Source organism: Mya arenaria, chromosome 3 (genome assembly GCF_026914265.1).
Source record: "Mya arenaria isolate MELC-2E11 chromosome 3, ASM2691426v1".
Taxonomy (NCBI): Eukaryota; Metazoa; Mollusca; class Bivalvia; order Myida; family Myidae; genus Mya; species Mya arenaria.
Window position 1 is genome coordinate 89,331,108 of NC_069124.1, and position 5,953 is coordinate 89,337,060.

The 5,953-nt window shown below is 32.5% G+C and overlaps 1 long non-coding RNA gene across 1 annotated transcript; it reads right to left on the reverse strand.

Annotated features, from left to right (window-relative positions):
- Nucleotides 1-1,085: 1,085 nt before the first annotated feature.
- On the reverse strand, nucleotides 1,086-5,582 carry LOC128228508 (uncharacterized). The gene is made up of 7 exons (XR_008259933.1): nucleotides 5,382-5,582; nucleotides 4,978-5,048; nucleotides 4,499-4,587; nucleotides 3,987-4,062; nucleotides 2,757-2,833; nucleotides 2,409-2,523; nucleotides 1,086-1,205 (listed from the first exon to the last, which is right to left on the reverse strand). It is a non-coding gene; the product is annotated as an uncharacterized LOC128228508 (long non-coding RNA).
- Nucleotides 5,583-5,953: the final 371 nt, after the last annotated feature.

The window sequence follows — 5,953 nt, forward strand, 5'->3', positions numbered from 1 at the left end:
GTTCAAGAGGAATGTTTGTGATGAATGAAGTTTTGCACTTCGAAACCAAACTAAGAATGCAATGAGCCTAGTACATTTCACTTGTATTTCACAACGCATCTACATTCTAACATTTTTTTTAAAAATTGCTTGATCTTGCAATTTTGATTTCAATTTTCATTCAAGCTGAACTTTATATATAGATATTGACAAAACAACAGGTTCGCATCTTAAACCGCCGCATAAAGGACAGTGAGAAACGAATCTCGTCGACCCATGCTGGCACGAGCAAACAAATCATTTTGTCAACAGCATTTCACAACGCATCTACATTCTAACATTTTTTTTTTAAAAAAGTGCTTGATCTTGCAATATTGATTTCAATTTTCATTCAAGCTGAACTTTATAGACATTGACAAAACAACAGGCTTGCATCCTAAACCGCCGCATAAAGGACAGTGAGAAACGAATCTCGTCGACCCATGCTGGCACGAGCAAACAAATCATTTTGTCAACAGCATTTCACAAAAATGACACATTTTAAAATGCAGTGCAAATTTTGCTCTTGTACACACTATCAAAATGTTTACCATTTTACCAAGTTATGTTCCAACCAATATCGTAATCAATATGACAAGACCAAAGCTTAATAAATTTATGAATTACAAGCAGCATTACTGCTAAAATTTTGTTCAATCACAAATGTTCCTCGGTTTCAGCCGTGACCAAGTCTGGCTGTTTCTCATAAAAAAATATAGTGAAAAAACCGTTTGACTGTGGTTTCAATGAAAAAAAATCGACAGACCAAAATGTAACCAATTTTATGAAAAAAATGTGTTATCTTTCGTGAACAATACTTTGGATGGCCAAAAAAAATAACAACAGTACTCACAATAGCAAACAAGACCCGCGTTACTGGGGTAAGCAAGACAGCACAAACATTAAAAGCAAACAGATAAATCAGTATTTCTCCATTTGATTTTTATTTTTTGAAATGATTTACTGTATGATAAATTTTCAATGTTCATGTAAAACACGAAATACAAGTGTTGGAGAATTACTGATAAACAAAAAGCAACGGTACAAAGCACATATAATACAAACAATATTTTAAAACGAACAAGTGTGGATAGGTATCTTTTTTTCAAATAAACAATGACATTTCAAATAGATCGACGAATTATGTCTGCTGTCTTCTGTCGGATCCCCTGTGTATGGCATCTCATCTGAAAAAATGAAATGAAACGTGTAAAAGACGAAACGTTCTTACATACAATAGCACATTAATGTTTACTCTGGTAAATTTTGGTTTCATTTATAACATTGGATTTTTACAAAAATGATAAATGCTTAATTTCAAAACATATTAACCATTCTCTCAGTTTTGATTTACAAATGACAGAGCAGTACACTAACAACGTGCTTAAAATTATGATTTTTTTGACAACTTTTCATTTTTTTCAAAATTTTTGACTTTGGATTTTCACCATAGCGCATTCGTTTTTTAGCTATATACTTACCAAAGCGCATTTGCGTTTAAGCGATGTAGTTTTTTCACGCTGAGTACCCCCCTTATGAAACTTTTTTTTACATTGAATTTAGAACGATTTATTTGAATCTCAAAATTAAGCACACAAAGTGACGATGTACAAATATTTTGGGATGACGAGATTTTGGCTCGCTCGCCCGACCAAACTAAAAGACATATAGATATACTTTATGTCTTTCAGTTGGGCTGGGCGAGGTAACCAAAAAGCTCGTCACCCTAAATTATTTGTACATCGTCACCTGGTTTGCTTAAATTTGTGAGTCGATTTGTCATAAAAAGAGTAAAATGTATGATAAGATGCTTAGCATCTTCAAATAATTTGACATTCATCTTTTGGTTTGACAAATAATAAAGTGAAATGTATGATAAACTGCTTAGCATCTGTAAATAATTTGACGTTCATCTTTTGGTTTGACAAATAATAGAGTGAAATGTTTGATAAATGCTCAGTGTCATGAATCGATTTGACACTTAGCATTTGGTTTGACAACTGAAAGAATTATTTATTTGCGATTGTGTACTAGAAGAATTTGCATTGTATGACTATTTCTAAATGTCATGAACAAATAATGTCATATGGTTTGACAAAAAAGTAGATTGAAATACCATTCATTTGTGATGTTTTACACTTGTGAAATGCAGATCGAATGCATTATTTTTGTGCATATTTAATATGTAACGCATACTTAATATCATTACAAAACTTGAAAACTACAGCAATTTATGATCTGTACAATGGAGAGACTTAATCGCAAAATTAAGAGAATTGCCATTCTTGAGGCTAGACTTGCTGTACTCAAAACAGAGTTACAGTCAGAACTGGAGCAGCTGAACAACTCCAATGACATGACAATGAACTATGGTTCAAAAACATTATCACCTGTACAAACTGAGGTTGAAGACTGGGGTGACTGCGTAAGGACTTCAGAAATCATCAGCGAGGAGGACTGGGAATCTGAAGCAAACAGGCAGCCCTTCACTCTTGGTGGGACATTCTGCAAAACGAGAAAATCTACAAACTGGGAAAACAGATGCCCTGTTTGTTTCTCAAAAAACTGTGGACATAAAGTGAACAGATGTTTGTTCAGAGAAGCCGCAACTCAGTGATTTAATATTCTACATTATTGTTGTATGTACCATATAATACTGGATGAACAAGTTCAAAAACTGTTTATCATATACTACTGGATAAACAAGTTAAAAAATAAATAAGCACTTTGTATTTTACCTCGTGTTGTTTTACTTCAATGTCCCGAAACCATTTAAACGAACAACCTCCACTGAGGTCAGACCAGCCATACAGAGCTGAAAAAACAAAACATTTCTGTTGAAAAATGAAAACATCAATGAGTAAAATAAGAACAATACTTGTTCAATTTGTTTGCCACCAAAAACATGAATCTTAAATGATCTTGTTTTCCCTGCCAGATGATATACAATAAAACTTAACAATATAAGCTTTAACTCACTAATTTTCATTTACTAAATATGAACACTGGCTAATTAACTTCTATTAAGTCTTTGACCACCAAAGAATATTTGCAGTGAGTTGTAAATGCTTAGTCTCAAAACATATTAACCATTCTCTCAGTTTTGATTTACAAATGACAGAGCAGTACACTAACAACGTGCTTAAAATTATGATTTTTTTGACAACTTTTCATTTTTTTCAAAATTTTTGACTTTGGATTTTCACCATAGCGCATTCGTTTTTTAGCTATATACTTACCAAAGCGCATTTGCGTTTAAGCGATGTAGTTTTTTCACGCTGAGTACCCCCCTTATGAAACTTTTTTTTACATTGAATTTAGAACGATTTATTTGAATCTCAAAATTAAGCACACAAAGTGACGATGTACAAATATTTTGGGATGACGAGATTTTGGCTCGCTCGCCCGACCAAACTAAAAGACTTATAGATATACTTTAAGTCTTTCAGTTGGGCTGGGCGAGGTAACCAAAAAGCTCGTCACCCTAAATTATTTGTACATCGTCACCTGGTTTGCTTAAATTTGTGAGTCGATTTGTCATAAAAAGAGTAAAATGTATGATAAGATGCTTAGCATCTTCAAATAATTTGACATTCATCTTTTGGTTTGACAAATAATAAAGTGAAATGTATGATAAACTGCTAAGCATGTGTAAATAATTTGACATTCATCTTTCGGTTTGACAAATAATATAGTGAAATGTATGACACATGCTAAATATCATGAATCGATTTGACACTTAGCATTTGGTTTGACAACTGAATGAGTGAAATGTATGACAAATGCTAAATGTCACGAATCTGACACATAGCTGTAATTTTGCTGCCATAATGTGAAATAAGTTAAAAGAGCAAAATCAAATCATGTTGGTTCAGTGTTTCAGTATTTAAAGTACCAAGATGAGTTAACTTTACTGTTCATTGTAAATTTGAGATTTGTTTCTGATGAAATTTGGTGAAATTACTTACTTGTTATTGACAAAGCAGAACACACTGCATATTGGGTGAGCTTCAGGTTATATAGGCTAGGTTTCTCCTCACAACTCTGAAACAAAACATTTTATCAACAAAACTGCACATATTGCTTGTTAGTTTTTTACATTTTTCATTCCATTAAAAGCATGGCTAAGTGCACATTTCATCCACATCAACAATGTTGAAATAATCCTGAAAACAAAATACTTCCTACATACAAACAGAAACAGAAAAACTGTTCACATGCAGAAGGTATTATGTTCCCAACATTTCTTATCATTCACAACAGGAACAAAATTATGCATTTATGGCATTGGTAGATATCAAACACAAACTGAAAATTTATCTAATAGCAGTTCAATGTAATAAATCAAACACAGTGTCTGTTATTAGATAAATTATCAGTCTATAAAAATTATTCCAAGCATATTTCCAAACAGACTAAGCACTGAGATTATGATATGACAGTTCAATTCATGGAATTAATTTTCAGTGATTTTACTTACTTGTAAATGTACTTTCTTGGGTACTGCCTTCAACCATTTTGATCACCAGCTTTCTGACACACAGGACGACTGCATCTGAACTGCCGTCTCTGGTTTAAAAAAATAATTTTCAACATATTTTTCAAACAAAGAAATAGAAGAAGATATTTATCAATCTTGCATGAGTTGCCATTTCTTATTTCTGTCAGTTTGGTCCCTAAACAAAGTTGAAATCATTCAAAATATGACATAAACAAGACAAGAGATATGAATTAACGCTGCTTACTATGTTTTTCAACATATCTAGCCGAGAATTAAAGTTTCTAAAATCGGCTTCGAGAATGTTCGAAACATTCTAAAACGAGCTGGGAGCAATTTCTTTTGACATAAGTTTTTACGTAATTCAATAGATACATCGACAAAACTTGCTGGTAATATGATACATCATATATTTAGACACAATTTCTCATAAAACTTTTAAGCGTGCATATCATACTTACCGCAGGAAAGCTGGAAATACGACCTTCACAATTTATTTTTCAAGATGGCCGACCAGCGCACAGCGAGAACTCTGCAATATGACGTCATACATATCACGTCATATCATTCCATGAATTGCATTATTTATTTATTTTTTAAACTTTTACGAAAATAAAGAAAATACACTCATTAAAAATAATTTAAAATTATCTTAATCATGTATTATGTATCGTTTTATGAAATTAAACAATAGGGAAAAAAAAGTTTGTTCATTTTCAGAAAAACGAAATCGAAAGTAGAAATATTTTCTGAAATTGGAAATGTTTAAAACCTCGTAAAATCATTTATATCTCTTGTATATGCATAAACCCGGCTTGATTCAATCGCGAACACATTATAGAAACTATAACTACCAAGGTCGTACCTTCAAACACAGAAAATATCCCAAATTTTACACACAAAGAGTATTGTTTACATGGTTCAACCGTATCCAAGTGAATACGACAGACAACACTTTCCCTTATAATAATCAGCTCAGTATAGCTTGTACCGAAAATCGTAACATTATTCTGTGATTGTTTTACTTTATTTCATGTTTTATTTTGCTTAAGTATCGTACTTTGTAGCATTTTACGATACATTCTGTGTATCTTTGAGGAGTTATGCATAGCGATTTGCACATATATATATGACTATATGACCATTACAACTATGAGCAAGCATAGTTGTTCTTGAAGCTTAAGTGATTCCAACTAGATTACTATAGATAAACACAATAAAACACGAACAGTTCATACATTTTATTTTGTTACTAATCATTGTCTGTTCATCACTCAATTTATTGTTAACAACGTTTTGGCACAAACTGTCTCCCACGCCTGGCGAAGAACTGGCGAAGTGCTTCGTGATTCTCATTTCTCTCTAAGTCTCTGCTACTGAGCTTTTCAACAACTTTGTAAGTTTTGTCAACACTCGACGAGTCTTCTTGCACCAAAC